General features: G+C 35.2%; 1 protein-coding gene and 1 long non-coding RNA gene across 3 annotated transcripts in view; one reads left to right on the top strand and one right to left on the bottom strand.

Moving 5' to 3' along the window:
• Window positions 1-22,149, bottom strand: part of onecut3b (one cut homeobox 3b) — a 72,932-nt gene that overhangs the window by 27,958 nt on the left and 22,825 nt on the right. The gene's annotated exons all lie outside the window — the stretch shown is intronic.
• The window catches only part of LOC147846592 (uncharacterized), an 83,113-nt gene that overhangs the window by 41,264 nt on the left and 19,700 nt on the right, over window positions 1-22,149 (top strand). The window lies entirely within an intron of this gene.

Raw genomic sequence — 22,149 nt, 5'->3', positions numbered from 1 at the left:
ATTTCAGATGACAATCAGTGATTATTTTGGAGCCAAACTGTGATCTTTAAATAGTATTTTAATATGTAAATCACATAATTCAAATCACTGATATGCATTTAATTATACATCTAAAATTACCTCAGTTTTGTATTATTATTTTGGACGTTCTCTGTTGAGATCAATGTGTACTCTTATATTAATGCAATTAATCGAACACAAAAACTGTAGGTTTTGTTGTGCACATCAAATTAAAAGTGATTTTTAATGTAAATATAAAAGCTGTATTTAATGTTTTATAATGTCTGTGAGAATAAAATTGCATAATACGTGTATATTATACTAAACCATATTTATTCTGAGCTGAACATATTAAAATATATACAAGAATAAGTGATCATGCACAGTATTATTGTACTTTAAATGACCGGTTGTTAGGTAAACCTATAGCAAAGATTTCAGATGATAATCAGTGATTATTTTGGAGCCTAACTGTGATCCTTAAATCATAATTCATTATGTAAATCAAATAATCCAAATCACTGAAATGCATTCAATTATATATCTTAAATTATCTCAGTTTTTTGTGTTATTATTTTGGACGTTCTCTGTTGAGATCAATGTGTACTTTTATATTAATGCATTTAAACACTTACATATACTTTAGGTTTTGTTGTGCACATCAAATTAAAAGTGATTTTTTATGTAAATATAAAAGCCATATTCAATTTTTTATAATGTCTGTGAGAATAAAATTGCATAATATGTGTATATTATACTAAACCATATTTATTCTGAGCTGAACATATTAAAATACATACAAGAATAAGTAAACATACACAATATTATTGTATTTTTAATGACTGATTTTTAGGTAACCTTATAGGATAGCGGCAAATTATAAAGATTTCAGATGACAATCAGTGATTATTTTGGAGCCAAACTGTGATGCATTTAATTATAGATCTTAAATTACCTCAGTTTTTGTATTATTATTTTGGATGTTCTCTGCATATTTAGCAATGCAATTAATATATATATTCCATGATAAGGGTATAATATACTCAAATATACTTATTTTGAGCTGAACCTATTCAAATATCTAAAAGAATAAACGAATAATACTAAATTTTATTGACCGAAAAATGATTATTATGTGACTTTGTATGATATTATGACTTTAGATCACAATTAGTGATTATTTTGGAGCCTAACTGTGATCCTCAAATAGTCTTAACTGTCTATTAATCTAAAAAAAATAATAATATAAGTAGTACTATTTAAATCAAATGATCCAAAAAAAAAAAATCTAGAACATTAACATTTATTTACATGAGAAGACATCATAACAGAAGTAATTGTCTATTTTCTGTGCTGTTTTTAAGCCTCCTCACCAGAAAGCTGTGGTTGCGGCCAATTGTAGACTCAGAGGTAAAGGCCCTCTGCTGTGATTGGCTGACAGTTTTGCATATTAACAGAGCTAAACAGTTAGTGCAGCAGTAGTGGGTGTCGATCTTTGTGGGGGCGGAGCTTATGCACCCTATTACATCACAGATTCCAGAACCTGCAGTTTAGTCAGATCTGTCCTACATTATTTTGGATTGATATTTCTAACGTTATTTCAAGGACATTTGGTACACTAATACAAATTGGGTTATATGATGTCATGTTTGCTTTTGTACAAGATGGAATTGATTCAAAAACATGTTTTCTTATACAACTAAGAATATTACTTGAAAAATACCATATCCATGTCAAGAAATGGGCCAAAGCTAAGCCAAATTGTGTTCATTTTATAAAGGAGATTAAACAGTATTGTACTACATTGTGTAACATAAAAAATAGAAAAGCTAAAAAAAGGCATTATGTAAATTTCAATTGATTGAATAAGTTTATATATATATATATATATATATATATATATATATATATATATATATATATATATATATATATGTATATGTATATATATATATATATGTATATGTATATGTATATATATATATATATATATATATATATATATATATATATATATATATATATGTATATATATATATATATATATGTATATATATATATGTATATATATATATATATATATATGTATATATATATATGTATATATATATATATATATATATATATATATATATATGTATATATATATATATATATATATATATATATATATATATATATATATATATATATATATATATGTATGTATATATATATATATATATATATATGTATATATATATATATGTATGTGTGTGTATGTATATATATATATATATATATATATATATATATATATATATATATATATATATATATATATATATATATATATATATATATATATGTATAATTATTATTATTATTTTACCTATTTATTTTTTGACCCCTGGCATCTGTTTATACTTTATGTAACTGAAAGAATTTATTTCATTTTATTTAATTTAGTTTTGTTATGTTCATAACTGTTGTGAGATGTATTCTCTTGTACTATGTTTGTAAATACTAAAAGAAAAAAAAAAGATCTGTCCTCAGCATAAGCTGATTTTAGAGAAACCAGATAGTGTTGAATTATGATGTTTTTATAGCGCTATAGGGCTGCACAATATATTCCAGAATTATTGTTATCGCTATAATAATATATGCACTATTTGTATCGCATACCTGTCTCATGAAGTACTTTTATTTTATGCCTTGGTTACATAAAATAATATAATGCTGTATATGTTTCTGACCAATCAGATGTGGCCATATTATCTTTAAACCCACCTCCTCAGTATTTTCTGATGTGCTGCTAGCTGGAGCGGCTCAAAGCTGGACTCAGAGCTGAAAATGAACACTAATGGCGGGAGAATGACAACAGCCAATCAGAGTCAGAATATCTGATGAGGTTTTCACTTACTCATGCTGTTTTAAAGACTAAATGTTTGCATCTTGAGTCTGAATTAGAATTTAGATCTGAAAATGTATTTTAGCTGTCTATTTTAACATTATTGAATAAATAAATTATATAAAAATTGATTTTTTATTGTAAGAAACAATATCGCATATTTTTCCAGTATCGTGCAGCTCTATTCTTATATGTCAAAACAGGGGCGCCCCCAAGGGGTGGCCAGGGGTGGCCACGGCCACCCCTCGGTAAACTCTGGCCACCCCTGTGGCCACCCCTTTGGCCACCCCAATGTAATTTTGCTGTTGACATTATTGATTTAAATGAACTTATAAATTTCCAATATTTAAATAAATAAATAATTAAAATGCAGTCACTAAATTGTTGTTGGTGTTACTGACGTAGCTCTCCCCCTCTGGTTCAATGCTGGTGAAAGCAAACTGACGCATGCGCGCAGAAAACCATTCCCGCGCGCCTCACGCACTCCTGTGTGAATCCCAGTTGGTTGTTTGCATGCACGCCGACAAAATAGGCGCCGCTCATGCGCCGTGAAACCGAAGTAACAGCCTTTTGTGCAGAGGTGTCGGCACGCAGCGAGTTTTGAAAGTCGACTAAAGTTTATATAATATGATGATGACGATGATGTTACTTTCACTAAGCATGCCTTTAAAGCAGAAAGGAGGGATAATGAGTCAGGGAGGTAAGACTTCATAACATGATTTCTCAGCCATGATCTGGTCTAAGACCACAGATAATTCTATAATACGTTTTTTGTATTCTTTAGAATTGTCATAATTCATTTTCATGCAAAAGGTTTCTTAAGTGATCTTGGCATATCACTGTAGTTGTTGTTTTCCAGTAATATTTAGGATTGATTTCTGTTATTTATTTAGAATAATAATTGTATATTAATATTAATTGTATTTATTTAGAATAAATATGAATAAATTGTTATATTTATTGAATAACAAATCTAACAATTCAAGAGAGGTGGGGGTGTATAGGGTGGTTCGCCCAGGGTTTCATTTAAACTAGAACCACCACTACCCTCCCCGATCGTTGTTGACAGCACGCACACACCTTCAATAGACAGCAATGGCTATTTAATATTTACCTTAAGCTACAGTATATCAATAGAAGAAGCTGCATTAATAAAATGGTTCAAAAAGCAATATGGATAAATAATATTATTAGTTATAGTGAGTGTGTATATAGTAATGCCTTTCATTCAGTTTGTTCATTTGTTTGTGTAATTAATAAACTCATTATTCTTTCATTAATTTTCTTTTCGGCTTAGTCCCTTTATTAATCCAGGGTCACCACAGCAGAATGAACCGCCAACTTATCCAGCACATTTTTACACAGCGGATGCCCTTCCAGCTGCAACCCATCACTGGGAATAATAAACTCATTAATCTTCATTAATTTTAAACATGGCATATACCGTATGCTGTACAATAAAGGCACGTAAAAAAGAAGTCATTTATACAGTATATGAAAAGTGTTTTTAAACTAAACATAGATTTCTATTTGGTTTGCACATGTACTTGTTGAATTATTTTAAGGAATAAATAGCAATATTTCACGAAGAATTAATTAAATGAATAAAAACTACATTATTTCATTTACCAGAAACAAAAATATAACATTACACTGAATTCATAATTTTTTTATGTGCCACCCCAAGATTTGGTGCGGCCTCTTCTGGCCACCCCTAAGAAAATTTTCTGGGGGCGCCACTGTGTCAAAAGATATATGCCTTTTAAAGATGGGTGCTCCGGTTTCCCCCACAATCCAAACACATGCTCTATAGGGGAATTGATGAACTAAATCGGCCGTAGTGTATGAGTGTGTGTGTGTGAATGAGTGTGTATGGGTGTTTCCCAGTACTAGATTACGGCTGAAAGTGTCACGTTAGCTAAATCGAAACGAAAACAAAAAGGTGCGGATCCAAGTGCAGATTTATTTACAGTGTGCATCAAACAGAAAAACAAGGTGTCCAAAGTGCAAAGTACAAATCAACGACAAAACAAGAAACATAAATCAGAGACAAGGCTCAGGAATCACAACTCGAAAAACTAGACTTACTGGAATCACAGAGACACGAAAGACAACGACGCGATGACAAACAGTGGTGGAATGATAGAATATATAGTCCAGATAATCAACAGAAACGGAGACAGCTGTGAACACAATCAGTGTATGTGTTCCGGTGTATGCGCGTGGTATGTGTGGATTTGTAGTCCTTCAAACACTGTAGTTCATGTGTGAGATTTCGCTGGTATTGCTGTCGCCTCACAGCAAGATGGTCGCTGGTTCGAGCCTCAGCTGGGTCAGTTGGTGTTTCTGTGTGGAGTTTGCATGTTCTCCCTGCGTTTGCGTGGGTTTCCTCCGGGTGCTCCGGTTTCCCCCACAGTCCAAACAAATGCGGTACAGGTGAATAGGGTAGGCTAAATTGTCTGTAGTGTTTGAGTGTGTGTGTGAATGTGTGTGTGGATGTTTCCCAGAGATAGGTTGCGGCTGGTAGGGCATCAGCTGCGTAAAAACTTGCTGGATAAGTTGGCGGTTCATTCCGCTGTGGTGACCCCGGATTAATAAAGGGACTAAGCTGACAAGAAAATAAATGAATGAATGAATGAATCCATATTAAAAGACAATGAAAGTGTTTTTTTGACCATGCATGCAGATCAGCCTGTTGTTGGAGACGCAACCAAAATATGACCCTATTTAATGTATGCTATGGGCTTAATGAATGCAACCTTTTAGTAAAGTGTTACCAATTGTTTTGAATTCACACATTAGACTTCTGTATTTATGAATTATGTTTGTAATTCGCGAGTTAGATTGTGTAAATGTGAGTCAATTAGTGCATGTATAAATAATATTTAGTAATGGTAATATTTTTGAGACTGATCTGACTCCATAATGCAAACGTCTCTTCAACCTTCACACAACCACTATCTGCTGACAAGCACAAATGATGATCAGCCGAGCATGTAAATGAGTCTCTCTCGCTCCAGTTTCCCTCTTCATTTTTCCGTCTTTAACCCATTGTGCTGCTCGTCCCCTCAGTGTTCATGCGGAGTGTGTGTATTCAGTGCACGTTTTACTTTGCTTACCAAGAACTGACTGGGTTACGCAGGCTCCACGTCTCCCTCCCCGCTTGCTTATCAATTATTAAAGCCTGGATCGATCATTTCAGCAACTCGCCTCCATCCAAAGTCAAAGCTCTCCCACCCTCAATCAATGGTTGGATCAGCTCGGCGCCGGCTTTCATGTCAGACATCATCTGCTGCACGTTTTTTAGACTTCATGTTTTGTGCTAAAACACGCTAACCATCATTTCCAGAGTCAAGGAGAGCCGTGTGAAAAGAACAATACGCTTTTGTTTTTGGGGTTATTCTGAAGTGTGTGTGTTTGATATCTAATAGCCTTCAGACGCTTCTCAAAACTCATTTGTAACTTGAAATTCTTGATTGTTTATTTAGATTTTGCTGTGTGCATGTGCGTGTGTGTGTGTGTGTGTGATCTGAATGTACAACCTCAAATCAGAAACAGCTGGGACAGTATGGAAAACACAAATAAAAAGGAAAGTATTGATTTTTAAATTTACTTTGACTGCAGACAATACAACAAACATTATTTAATGAGTTCCTCATGATTTTTATAGTTTTTTTTTTTCAGGTTTCAAAAAAAGTTCAGCAAAGCATTTCCCACTTTGTAATGTTGCCGTTCCTTTTCACAACACTTAAAAGATGTTTAGGGACTAAAGACACCAAGTGATGAGGTGTTTCAGCTGGAATTTTGTCCCATTTTTATTACAAACAAGTCTTAAGGTGGGTCTTCGTTTTGCACTTCAAAATGCACCAAACATTCTCTATTAGAGACAGGTCGGGACTGCAGGCAGGCCAGTCCGATACCTGTATCGTCTTCCTCCGCAGCAGGCTTCTGTAGTGTGTTCAGAATGGGGTTTTGCATTGTCTTGTTAAAATATGCATGGGCGTCCCCAGTGGCGGTTCTAGTTTAAATGGCACCCTGGGCAAAACCACCCCAAAAATACCCCCTCCCCATCCCCCTAGAAATAAAGACACTTTGTGGTTGATTTTTATAAATAATTTAAATATTTAAATATATATCTTAAATATAGACATTTAAAATAATTATTATAAATAGATTTTAATATATATTTATTATTTAAATAATACATATATTATATAAATAATATAGTATAAAAATATATAATATATTTATTATTATTCTTTTCAATAAATATAACACTGTTTATTATTATCAGTATTATTAGATAATAAATATATAACATATATTTATTATTCTTTTCAATAAATCTAACAATTTGTTTATTATTTATTATTATTATTATTATAAATCTATATAATATATTTATTATTATTCTGTTCAATAAATCTAACAATTTGATTATTATTATTATTATTATTATGCTATAAAATATATAATGTATTTATTATTAATATTATTATTAATAAATATAACAATATCTTTAATATTATATCATTATTATTATTATTTTATATTTATTATTATAATATAAATATAATATATGTATTATTAATCTTTTCAATTAATATAACAAAATGTTTATTATTATTATTATTATATTATTATAAATATATATAAAATATGTATTATTATTTTCAATAAATATAACAATATATAATATTATTATTATATTATAAATATTTTTCTTATTCTTCTTTTTAATAAATATAACAATGTTTATTATTATTATACTATAAATAAATAAATATATATATATATATATATATATATATATATATATATATATATATAATTTTTATTTTCAATAAATTTAACATTGTTTCTTCTTCTTCTTCTTTTTCTTCTTCTTCTTCTTCTTATTATTATTATTATCATTATTATACAATTATTATTCTAAATAACAGAAATCAATCCTAAATGGAACTGAAAAACAATGTAAAGACAAAACTGGAGTAATATTCTAAGACTTTAGTAAGGTGTAACTAACAAAGTGGCCAGTTAGTGTAGGTGCATGTTTCATATGCGTTTCATATTGTGTTGGATTTGTAGGACACATTATAAAAAAAATATATATATATATATATATATATATATATATATATATATATTACAGACGTAAATCCAGGGGGGGACAGGGAGGACATGTCCCCTCCCATTCGAGGATTGTGCTTTGAAAATAATAATAATGCTTTGAAAATAATGCTATAATACCATGCTATAATAATAATGATGAAACTATTTTTAACTGTGGGGACATATCTTTATTAGTACAATTCGGCTGTATTATTTGTGTCCCCTTCAAAAAAATGCAATTTTCAAAAAGAAATTTCATATTTATTGTCTCCCCCCTATTGTTAAATCAGATTTACGCCCATGATATATATATATATATATATATATATATATATATTCTAATTATTTCCTACGAGTGCCCATTTTTTGGTATAAAAAGGGAAATTAAGGAGTTTTTTCACTTGGATTACCTTTCTTTTTTGTTTTCCTGTGTTGATGGCCATAAAAAAACTAAACAATCAAATTCCTTTAAATTATGCTTGAGGGCAACTTCACAAGAACATAGACTTCATTCCCACATATCCAAACATCTAACAGGATAGACTTGATCATTAAAGCCAAAACCTTGACAAGAGGCTGTATTTTATATTTATAACATCTAACAAATCTATCCTAAATAAGATTAAGACGGATTGGAACAGAACTTTAATTAAATCTCTTTGAATATTTCTAGAAGGAGGCCTTAAATCTGTGGTGTCCAAACTCGGTCCTAGAGGACCAGTATCCTGCAGATTTTAGCTCCAACTTGCCTCAACACACCTGTAAGGATTTTTCTAGAAAGCCTAGTAAGAGTTTGATTAACTAGCCCAGATTGGGGTTGGAGCTAAACTTTGCAGGCCGCCGGCCCTCCAGGATTGAGCTTGAACATGCCTGCCTTAAATGCTGTAAATTCATCATCTAGTTGTGCCAGATTATCACTCAAACAATTTAAGGTCCTCCACAGACTACACTATAGCAAAGAAAAACTCTCAAAGCTCTATCCGCACAAATTAGATAACAAATGTAATAGGTGTTCACAGACCCCATGCAACCTCTCTCACATGTTCTGGTCGTGCCCCAAATTGTCAGGCAATCTCAGACATATTGCACATTAATTCAAACCCAAACCCTCATATCGCTATTTTTGGAAAACTCCCCGATTTTTATGTCATAGACATTCAAAATATTGTCATCGCCGTGTCCTCCCTTGTTGCTCGCAAAATAATTATTTTAATGTGAAAATCAAACCAACCACCCTCAATCAAAGTCTGGTTACATGACATGTAAAGTCTTCTGAAATTGGAGAAGATTAAGTTCTCTCTCAGAGGCTCATCTCACAAGTTTTATACTCATTGGAGGCCCCAACTTAATTATTTTAATGATTTAACACCTCTGAAAATGATTATTTAAGAATTCATTTTATGGTCAAAATTATTTTTCAATCTAGCATTTTTACTCCGGTACTGTCATACCCTAAACTAGACGCATTGGTCCAACCTCAGCACAATTACAAACCATAATAACCAAGAAGAAGGTAGCATAGCACATTATTGTTGATGTAACTAGCTAATGTATCTATTTCATTTATCTATTTATTTGAATTTATTTATACATTTATTTTAAAAATATACTAATATTATTAATTAATTAATTAATTTATTTATTTATTTTTATGTATTAATTAATTAATTAATTAGTTAATTTATTAAATAGTTAATTAATTAGTTAGTTAATTTATTTATTATTAGCACAACTAAAAACCATAATAACCAAGAAGAAGGTAGCATAGCACATTATTGTTGATGTAACTAGCTAATGTATCTATTTTATTTATCTATTTATTTGAATTTATTTATACATTTATTTTAAAATATACTATTATTATTATTTAATTAATTTATTTATTTATTTATTTATTTATTTATTTGTTTATTTATTTATTTATTTATTTATTTATTATTATTATTTTTATGTATTAATTAATTAATTAGTTAATTTATTAAATAGTTAATTAATTAGTTAGTTAATTTATTTATTTATCTATTTATTTATTTATTTTTATTACTTTATTTTTATTTTAAAACTAGCAATGTGTATGTATGGGTGGGGGGTTTCGGGGTTAAATGTTTACAGTAGTTTTTAAAAAGGAAAAAAAAATCTATCCACTTGTGTTCAATAAATAAAGTTTATTTTAAAAAAAAATGCTTGAGGGTTAGGCTGAATACTTGCATCTTCCAAAATGTCTAGTCAAATATTATGTGCTGTCATCATGGCAAACACAAAGAAATCAGTTATTAGAAGTTAGTTATGAAAACAATTATGTTGAGAAATGTCGAGAAATCTCTGTTAAACAGCACTTGGGGAAGATATCAAAAATAATTAATTTCACAGGAGGCTGAATAATTTAGTCGACTATATAATGAATGCACAATGAGGTTTACAAAGCTCAGAGCTGTAATTTTGACGGTTTAGACATCAGCTGTTTTTCCATCGGTCTCTCCGCTCTTCAGAAGTGTTGTAGATTTCTGCAGTTCTGCTTTAGTATGGCGATGGTGGTAATGAATGGTAGCTAATGTTTTTGTGATGTGTTGCAGAGAAAGAGAAGGGAAGAGGGGGGATGGTGATTATTGATCTTTCATACGTGCAGTGGCAGACAAACACGCGTGAATGAGAAACACACAGAAACACACTTTACAATCACTCTGATGCTGACGGCGCTTCTGCTGACTTTCAATCTGGACCGGCAGACGAGCCGCTCGCTTCAGCACACTTTCACCTTTCACCACAAACACACACACACAAACAAAGCATTTCTCCCAGCGCTGGGTTTTATTGGCTCTTGTGTTGCTGTGTAAAAATCACATCAATCGTGTATTGTTTTTAAACCATACTATAAAGTGTATTATACTGTACATAATGTACTCTTAAATTCGGTAATCAGTGCTCCAGCATACTGTGGTAGTGAGCTGATAAACTAATAAATAATTATGGCTGTATTTTTTAGTTTTTACTACAGTAATCTGTGCGGTATTGTAGTGTAATATGCCATATAGTTGTGAAAAACGTACTGGGTCATTTGTTTATATTAGTGTAGTTGTTGTGTTACCGTAGCAACTGTAGAATCATCACAACAGATCAATTACTGTAGTTGTGTTACCATAGCAGCTATAGAATTACAACTAATCAATTGCTGTAGTTGTTTTTACCATAGCAACTGTAAAATCACCACAACAGATCAATTACTGTAGATGTTGCGTTACCATGACAACTGTCAAAGCACCACAACAATTCCATTACTGTTATTGTTTTGTCACCATAGTAACTGTAGAATCAACGCAACTGATCTATTAATATAGTTGTTTTTGTTACCATTACAACTATAGATTCACCAAAACAGATCAATTACTGTTACCATAGCAATAGAATCACCACAACAGATCAATTACTACAGTTGTTGTGTTACCATAGCAACTACAGAATCATCACAACAGATAATTTACTATAGTTGTTGTTGCCATAGCAACTATATAATCAACACAACAGATCAATAGATATAGTTGTTACGTTGCCAGAGCAACTATAGAATTACCACAACAGATCGATTGCTGAAGTTTTGTTGCCATAGCAACTATAGAATCACCACAACGTATCAATTACTGTAGTTATGTTACCATATCAAATGTAAAATCGCAATGTATCAATTAATGTAGTTGTGTTATGATAGCTACTGTAAAATCACCTCAACAGATCAATTACTGTAGTTATTGTTACCATAGTAACTACAGAATCACCACAACAGATCCATTACTTTAGTTGTTGTGTTACCATAGCAAGTACAGAATCACCACAACAGATCAATTACGATAGCTGTGTTACTGTAGCAACTATAGAATTAATACAACAGATCAATTGATATAGTTATGTTGCCATAGCAACTATAGAATCACCACAACAGATCAATTGTTGTAGTTTTGTAGCCATAGCAACTATGGAATGAACACAACGTATCAATTACTGTAGTTGTTGTTACCATAGCAACTGTAAAATCACCCCAACAGATCAATTGCTGTAGTTGTTGTGTTACCATAGCAACTGCAGAATCACCGCAACAGATCAATTCAAGCTCTTCATAATAGCATGGTTCAAAAACACTACGGTGTTTACTATAATATAATAGTATTATTTCATGTGGGAAATTATTGGTGTTATGGATTCAATGCTCGTACACTGCAAAAAAATAATTTCTTAATGTCTTGTTTGTATTTAAAATATCTAAAAAAAAATCAAATCTTAAATCAAGCAGCATCTTATAGTCATATATAAAAAATGTCATTTTGTTTTTAGAAATAAGTCAATATTAAGTGAGTTTTTCTGTGAACCTAGCTAAATATTCCTGTTTTGTATTTGATAAGTTTATATATCGTACTTTACCATCTGAAATATTATGTTTTGCATAGTTTGTACAGTAAAACCTGTGCAAAGTACTCTGGTGTGAATTATGCTGCTGTTTTCTATTCAGTGAGTCGTCACCATCTTTAAACATCCCAAAATTGCTTTAAATTCAGCAGACAGTTTCTTCTACTTCATGATTTTTACATTTATAGCCAGCGTTGTGGACTTATGAGAGACTTGTGTCATTGTTTAAAAGACATTTGCAGTTGTACTGCTGCTAATAGTCTGTCACACGCAGCACAAATGGATTATTTCTTCAGTGCCAAAAGGAATGAGTGGCATTTGTGGTGCAGACAGGCTTGCATTTAAATTGTTGTGAACTATAAAGTCTGAAAAGAACACATAAAAATGCATTCAAAAAGTAAATTGATGTGCATGCATTTATTCAGATATCTCCACAAAAACATAAGCGCTGCAAATTCTAAAATGACAGGTTCACTTCTGAGTGATTGTGTATTGATTATGCAAATAAGTGTTGTGGCGCCCTTTTAATAAATATTGTATACAAGTGAATAAATAAATAAATAAAACGATGCCCCAAATGGTCTTATTTGCATATACATATTATAAGAGTAAGGGTAGATGGGCAGCAGAAATACTTAAGCATTTATTTATAATGGAGTAACGATTGATGACCAACTAAACTTCTCTGACCACATCTCTAGAACTGCTCGATCTTGCAGATTCGCACACCCTTCCTATCTGAACATGCAGCTCAACTCCTTGTTCAAGCTCTTGTTCTCTCCAGACTGGACTATTGCAACTCTCTACTAGCCGGGCTTCCAGCTAACTCTATCAAGCCTCTTCAGCTCTTCAGAACGCAGCAGCACGAGTGGTCTTTAATGAACCTAAAAGAGCACATGTCACTCCGCTGCTCATCCGTTTGCACTGGCTGCCAGTTGCTGCTCGCATCAAATTCAAAGCTCTGATGTTTGCCTACAAAGCGACTTCTGGCTTTGCTCCTTCTTATCTGCTCTCGCTTCTGCAGATGTATGTGCCCTCCAGAAACTTGCGTTCACTTCACTTCCTAATCTGCAATTGCCTCTCTGGCTCCACCGCTAACTGTATTACAGAAAAAAAATAAATAAATAAACTCTACACACCTGAAACTTGCCTACAGCACTTATTCATTGTTGCTCTTATAGTTGTGTAAATTGCTTCCTTGTCCTCATTTGTAAGTCACTTTGGATAAAAGCGTCTGCTAAATGACTAAATGTAAATGTAAATATTTATTCATGTTTTTTATTTACTGATTTATTTAGTCTTTGCATTTTATCAATTCCACATTTTTTTTATTTATTGTGCTTTTTTATGTTATTTTGTTTTGTTTTATTATTTATTTATTTATCTATCTTTTGTTTAGTTTGGGTTTTGCTTTTTTATTTTTTATAAATTTTTGAATAGATTTTTTTGTTATTATTTATTTATTTATTTAATTTCATTTAATTTTATGTTTTGCCCCTAAAGGAAAATAGAGCTTGCTTTAATTTAATTTAATTTAATTTTTTTTTAATTCAAATTTATTTATTCATTTATTAATTTGTTAATTTTTGCCCCTTTGGGATATTAGGGCTTGCTTATTTTCTTTATTTTATTTTATTTAATTTTCGGCTTAGTCCCTTTAATAATCAGAGGTGTCCACAGCAAAATGAACCACCAATTTATCCAACATGTGTTTTATGCAGTGGATGCCCTTCCAGCTTCAATTTAGCTTACCCAATTACCTGTACCCCATGTCTTTGGACTTGTGGGAGAAACCGGAGCACCCGGAGGAAACCCACGCCAACATGGGGAGAACATGCAAACTCCAAACAGAAATGACCCAGCCGAGGCTCGAACTAGCGACCTCTTGCTGCAAGGCGAGAGCGCTACCCACTGCACCACCATGCTGCCCGCTTTATTTTATTTTATTTTTTGCCCCTTTTGGGAATTTTTTTTATTTTATTTATTTAGTCAGTTATTTTTTATATGTTTATTTATTTATTTACATTTTTTTATAACTTTAGAAATTAGAGCTTGCTAAGAAACTGGAATGTTTTATTAGGCTACAGTGTTAGCAATACCAATGCATAATAATTTACTAAAGTAATGTAATGCAATTGGCTGATTTTACTGTTTCAGGCAGTAAATAAGAGCATTGCATTTGCATTAGATGCTTGGTAAACTCTCCTCTCCATGCTGCTGTAATATCTAATTATCTTCAGCATGTGATTGAGTTTATGCATTAGCTGTGAAGTTTCGTGCGTCGGCTCGTCTTTAATGAAAGCTTTGCAGACTGAGAGAGAAACAGACTGCTGACTTCAGCTGAAGACGTACTTTACTCTCACTTAGTCCGGTAAAGGAAGAACACACGTCTCAACATGACTCAGGAAAGCAGGAAGACCCTGGCCATGTTTTATTCAGACTCTCAAGTGTGTCTGTGTCTTTTTCAATAACAGATGCAATATATTTATATACTGATACAGAATGTACACACTGCAGCATTTAGATGACCTTGTAACGTTATGGTCCTCAAAAACAAAACAAAAACAATATATATATTTAAAGTTTTTTTTTATTTAGACCTGACACTAATCAGATGATTTTTGTATGAATGTCATATGATATCTTAATTGTTTCTGCACACTTTTTGCGCTGTGCCATCATGTTAACTACAGCTTTATTTTGTATTTCGTACTTTCCTCTCAGTAATACAAAAAAACACAAGAAAAAAATAAGAAAACAGCAGTTCATCTGAAATGAGTTGACATCTGAAATGACATCTGATCAGAGTTACATGGTTAAATGGTTTGCACATGTTATGCGATTCAACATCCTGAGCTCCATTATTATGGATGGATGGATGGATGGATGGAAGGATGGACGGAAGGATGGATGGATGGATGGATGGATGGACGGATGGATGGATGGATGGATGGATGGATGGACAGACAAATAGATGGGTGGATAGACAGACGAACGGACGGACGGACGGATGGATGGATGGAAGGATGGATGGATGGATGGACGGACGGACGGACGGACGGACGGATGGATGGATGGACGGACGGATGGATGGATGGATGGAAGGATGGATGGATGGATGGATGCATGGATGGATGGACGGATGGATGGATGGACAGACAAATAGATGGGTGGATAGACAGACGGATGGACGGACGGATGGATAGATGGATGGATGGATGGATGGATGGATGGACGGACGGATGGATGGAAGGATGGACGGACGGAAGGATGGATGGATGGATGGATGGATGGACAGACAAATAGATGGGTGGATAGACAGACGGATGGACAGACGGACGGACGGACGGACGGACGGACGGATGGAAGGATGGATGGATGGATGGACGGACGGACGGACGGACGGACAGACGGACGGATGGATGGAAGGATGGATGGATGGATGGATGGACGGACGGACGGACGGACGGACGGACAGACGGATGGATGGATGGATGGAAGGATGGACAGAAGGATGGATGGATGGATGGATGGATGGACGGACGGACGGACGGACGGACGGACGGACGGATGGATGGATGGATGGATGGATGGATGGATGGATGGATGGATGGATGGACGGACAAATGGATGGGTGGACAGACAGACAGACAGACAGACAGACAGACAGACAGACAGACAGACAGACAGACAGACAGACAGATAGATAGATAGATAGATAGATAGATAGATAGATAGATAGATAGATAGATAGATAGATAGATAGATAGATGGGAGGACGGATGGACGGATGGACGGACGGAAGGACAGACGGATGGATGGATGGATGGATGGATGGATGGATGGATGGATGGATGGACAGACAAAAGGATGGGTGGATAGACAGACAGACAGACAGACAGACAGACAGACAGACAGACAGACAGACAGACAGACAGATAGATAGATAGATAGATAGATAGATAGATAGATAGATAGATAGATAGATAGATAGATAGATAGATAGATAGATAGATAGATAGATAGACAAATGGACAGATGGATGGATGGATGAATTGATGGACAAGACAAATTGATGGAAGGATGGGTGGATGTATAGACGGATGATGGATGGACAGACAGACAAGTAGACGGACGGACGGACGGACGGACGGACAGATATATATATAGATAGATAGATAGATGGATAGATGGATAGATGGATAGATAGATAGATGGACAGATGGATGGATGGACAGATAGACGGATGGAATAATGGACAGACAAATGGATAGACGGACAGACGGATGGTTGAATGGACAGACAGATGGATGGATGGATGGATGGATGGATGGATGGATGGATGGATGGATGGATGGATGGATGGATGGATGGATGGACGGACGGATGGATGGATGAATGGATGGATGGACACAAATTGATGGATGGATGAATTGACGGATGATGGATGGACAGACAGATGGATGGATGGACGGATGGACAGACAAATGGATGGATGGACAGACGGACGAATGGATAGATGGAATGATGGACAGACAAATGGACAGATGGATGGATGAATGGATGAATAGACGGATGATGGATGGACAGACAGAAGAATGGATGGAATGATGGACAAACAGACAAGAAGACGGATGGAATGAATAGATGGATGAATAGACTTATGATGGATGGATGGAATGACGAATGGATAGATAGATTAATAGATAGATGGACAGACAGATAAACAGATAGATGGATGGATGGGCGGACGGACAGACGGATGAACAGTCTTTGCCCTCTTTTGAAAGTCTGATTTGAATTTACTTTAAAAATGTAGTGATGGAACTGGGATCTGACTCTGTCACTCACTGGTGTAAGAAGGGTTACTGGTGTGTGATTTTCCGCACTGTGTGTGTTCTTCTCTCTGGATTAAGCTGGAGTGTCCTTCATCTCTCTCATTCACTCTCCTTAAGCACCGAGCTTAACACTACTGTCCTCACATTTCAGATGTGTTATTAAACAGCCTCTTATTTGGCCAAAACTCCCCCTTGGTGTCGGTGAAAAAGCCCTATTAGAGGCTTATTCTCAATTGATGTTTTCACAGCACAAGATGGATTTAGCCAAGCCTTCAGTGCATCAATATCTTTGCACTTGTGAAGTGTTTGCAGAACCTGCTGCAGCAGAACACACACACACACACACCGCTTTAAACGTCTCCAGTGGTCATGCTTTTGTTGGCGATCTCATGGTGATGGGAATTCATGCCTGCGTTGTTTCTCAAATGCAGTATTTTTTATGTATGCAGAATATATATAAGGGTGAAAAACATTCTGTGCATGATGAAAACACTGCCGTATACAGCTGAAGTCAGCATTTAAACCCAATTTAGCATAATAGTTTTAATAACTCATCTCTAACAACTGATTTCTTTTCTCTTTGTCATCATGACAGCACATAATATTAGGCTAGATATTCTTCAAGACACTAATGTTCAGCTTAAAGTGACATGTAAAGGCTTCACTAGGGTAATTAGGGTAAAGTCAGGGTAATTAGGCAAGTCATTGTATAACAGTGGTTTGTTCTGGAGACAATCCAAAACTAATATTGCTGAAGGGGGCGAATAATATTGACCTTAAAATGACTTTAAAATGATTAAGATCTGCTTTTATTCTAGCCGAAATAAAACAAATCAGACTTTCTCCAGAAGAAAAAATATTATAGGAAATACTGTGAACAATTCCTGAATCTGTTCAACATCATTCGGGAAATATTTGAAGAAGAAGATAAAATTCACAGGAGAGAGAATCATTCTCAACTGTGTATCAATCAATTTTGTGCATTAGTTATATTGAATGCCTAATATAGTGCAGGGGTGCCCAAACTTTTTCATATGAAGGCCAAAATCCAAATATCATTAGCCAGGTTTCCACTATTGCGCCTAAAGCGAGCGAGCCAGGACGAGACAAGGCCAGTAGCGTTTCCACTGTCACTTCCAGGGCCTAATCGGGCCAAATGGGGGCTTCTTCGGGGCCAGCGGTCGGGCTGCCGAACACCTTTGGCCTAAGAGGGCGAGCTGGGGCTTCGGGGCGGAGTAAAAGGAGAGGCAGACTTTGCCCGAGTCTGTTAAAGATGGCACGCCTTCATTACACTAGTTTTCTGACATATAGTGTAATGCTGTACAGTAAGGCAAGGCAAGGAAAGTTTATTTATATAGCACATTTCATACACAGTGGCAATTCAAAGTGCTTTACATAAACAAGGATAAAAGAAACAAGTAAAATAAAATTAAAAACAAATAATAAAAATGAGTAAAAAAATACATAAAAACAGGTAAAATGTGATATAAAAGAATGAAAAAGAAGAGAAAAACATGATAGTGCGATCTGTCGGACGCAGCACAGTGCTCATTCAGTAAAGGCACAGCTAAACAGATGTGTTTCAGTCTTGATTTGAATGTGCCTAATGTTGGAGCACATCTGATCATTTCTGGAAGCTGATTCCAGCAGCGAGGGGCATAGTGGCTGAAGGCCGATTCACCCCTCTTTGACTGAACTCTTGGAATTTCTAGTTTATATGATCCTAAAGATCTGAGTGATCTGTTGGGTTTGTATTCAGTGAGCATATCTGTCATGTGTTGAGCTCCTAGGCCATTTAGTGATTTATAGACCAGTAATAATACTTTAAAATCTATTCTGAATGTAACTGGGAGCCAGTGTAGAGACCTGAGGACAGGTGTGATGTGCTCTGATTTCCTGGTTGTGGTCAGAATACTGGCTGCAGCATTCTGGATGAGCTGCAACTGTCCATTAACTGTCCAGGAGTCCATTACAGTAATCCACCCTGCTGCTGATAAAAGCATGAACAAGTTTCTCTAAATCTTCACTGGAAACAAAGCATCTGATTCTTGCTATGTTTTTGAGATGATAGTATGCTGATTTACTGACTGCTTTGATATGCCTATTGAAACTCAGATCTGACTCCAGAGTCACACCAAGATTCTTGACCTTATTGTTTGTTGTTTGACCTTTAGTGCCAAAGTACGCATTTACCTTGAGAAGCTCATCTCTGTTCCCAACAGGTTCCCAAACAGGTCATTTGTTTGTCTCAGTCAATTTAATGGTTTCGTGATGATGTGATGGTGTGCTTTATGTGCCTGATTCCCGCTGAAGTGGGCGGGTTGTATGACGTTTGATTCAGGGGATGTTCTGGGGGCGGGGTTTGAGTGATGCGCTGCGAGCTACTAGCCCGACAGTGGAAACCTGACATAATTTCAGCCTCACTGCTCAACATCCTGGGCGATTGGCCCACCCCGATAAAAGCACTAGCTTCAGTGGCGTAGCGGACGGGGCCGCAGGGCACGCACTGCGGGGGGGCCCCGCGTGATTAGGGGGCCCTGCGTCGTCACGATTTTTAATAATTGTAAATCCGGCAACCGCAATAATCAAACTCTTGGGAACAACTGCGGTCGGAACCAAAGTTTACAGGTCTGTATTCTCTGAACTCTGAAGCGGTGGACTACTTCATTCTGATTGCTTGCCGCCGAACCGCGACATAGCTCATTATCTCAAAGTTGACTTGATTTTAACTCGACGCTCACACCGGATAAGACGCACCGCTCTGTTTCTTGCCGCCGGTTCTCATTGAAAAATGAATGACTTCTGGCTACTTTGACGCTCTCGCCGCTTTCGGTTTGTGATCGCTCCTCAGTTTGTGAAGGCTTCCCCGCGTTGTAGCTCCACCCCGCCTCCCTTCCCCGCTCCTCAATTTGTGATCGCCCACCCCCCCATCATCAGGGGACCCCGTCAGGGATCCCTGCAGGGAGGCCTCCGCATTTTGGGCTACGCCACTGACTAGCTTGCACTGCCCCGACAGTGAAAATGCAGCTATTGAGAGCTGTGGGCCGAAAATAAATGTTCCCAACAATATTACATTAAAGTTACCATGTGTATTTATTTTCTAGTTCATTTCATAATACTTATAAATAAATATAAAGCATTTGTTTGAATCATATTGACTAATTATTTATGATGAATTGCAATAAAAACAATCACATTGAGTTCACACTTAGCTGATAATCAATAAAGCGTATTTGGCATGCTGTCCCGGGAGAGAGCCCTGAGCTTGTAATATCCTCGAGCACGGGGCTCCCTCCCCTTAGAAGGGCGAGAGGGGAGTTCGAGCTCAGGTAGGTCTCCAGAACTCCCCTGCTTGTCGCCGTGTGAGAAGTGTAACTCAGATTGTCTTGGGTGATAATTTGGTTTTGTCGATTGGCTATGGTTAGGCCCACACGGAATATGCGCAGATTTCCGCAGATTTTTAGCCCATCATTTATTCTGTTTATTTACTTGTGTAAATGTGTGTAAATCTATATTTATTCAGATTTTAAATTAATTACAGTAATATTATTAACTAATATAAAAATGTTCATCTGATTTATGCACAATGCAGTTTGTACAGTAATATTTTCTGTCTTTTAGTAGAGATATTATATGAGAGACTTGCTTTGTTTACCAAATAAAGTGAATCTAATTGGATTTGGATTTTAAACATTAAATAAAAGTTAAAAAGGTATTACTTTTATTTCACATATTTGTCACGTTTAGCGTAATCAAAACAGAAATAAAAAACAAAAAGGTGCGGATCCAAGTGCAGATATTTATTTACAGTGAAACAACGAGGTGATCAAAATACAAAGTAACAAACAAACGACAAAACCAGAAACTAAAACAGAGACAAGGCTCAAAAACAATAACTTTACAAACTAGACTTTAGCAAAAAATACAAAAACAAAATCAGAAACAACAACTCAGAATATCAGACTTACTGCGGAACTGGGAACAAGAAAGACAAGGTAGACAATGTAGACAAACGACGCGATGTTAAACAGGTGAAATGGTTGTATAAATAGTCCAGATAATCAACGGTAACACAGAACAGATGAGATGACGGGTCTGTGTAGGTGTTCCGGTGTATACGCGTGGTATGTATGGGAATGTAGTTCTTTTCCTGAGACGCTGTAGTGCCTACAAAGTCCTAGTGCACTACAGCGCCCTCAGGTGGTCACTGACGGATGTGACAATATTAAGGTTTTAGTTATGATACTCCCAAAATAATTCCACAGAAATCTGCAGATTTTTATCAAAATTCCCTGCAGAAATAGTAAAAAACGTCAGCAGATTCCGTCTGACCATAGCTATGGTTTATGTTTTTGGATGGTGGGAGGAAACCAAGGAAAACCGGGGGAAACCCATGTGAACACCGGGGAGAACATGTAAACTCCGCACGGAAACACCAACCAGCCTGATAGGAGGTTGGACCAGCGGTGTTCTTGCTGTGAGGCAACAGTGCTAGCCAGTGTCGCCCTATCGGAAAAAATGGGGGAAGTAGAGGTGGAAGCTTCAAGACAAAGATAACTGGAGTGAAAAACTCTGGTTATTTTTAATGCTTCCATAATCATCTAATAGGGCAGATTACGGAGCTAATAAGGAGCTAGCCGTGTTGATCATAAGCACGTGATCCTCCCGAAATTAGTTTATGAATGAACCACACTTAAAACAGCATAGTTCAGTGCTGAATACACTAGTCAAGAATCTGCCTTTGCCTTGATTCGCTCACCAAAGTCTCTGTGTTGTCCTCTATCCATTGGGTGAAAGTATGTCAGTTTTTAAACTAGATATATGATTAATTTACACCCTTTCAATTGAAACATTTAGTTTTAGTTAGCTGTTTTGTAGATTAACAATAAAACAAACTGATAAAAGCATGCATAA

This window comes from Danio rerio, chromosome 2 (assembly GCF_052040795.2).
Source record: "Danio rerio strain M-AB ecotype USA chromosome 2, GRCz13ab, whole genome shotgun sequence".
NCBI classification, from domain to species: Eukaryota; Metazoa; Chordata; class Actinopteri; order Cypriniformes; family Danionidae; genus Danio; species Danio rerio.
This window is presented reverse-complemented; position numbering and strand designations above follow the sequence as displayed.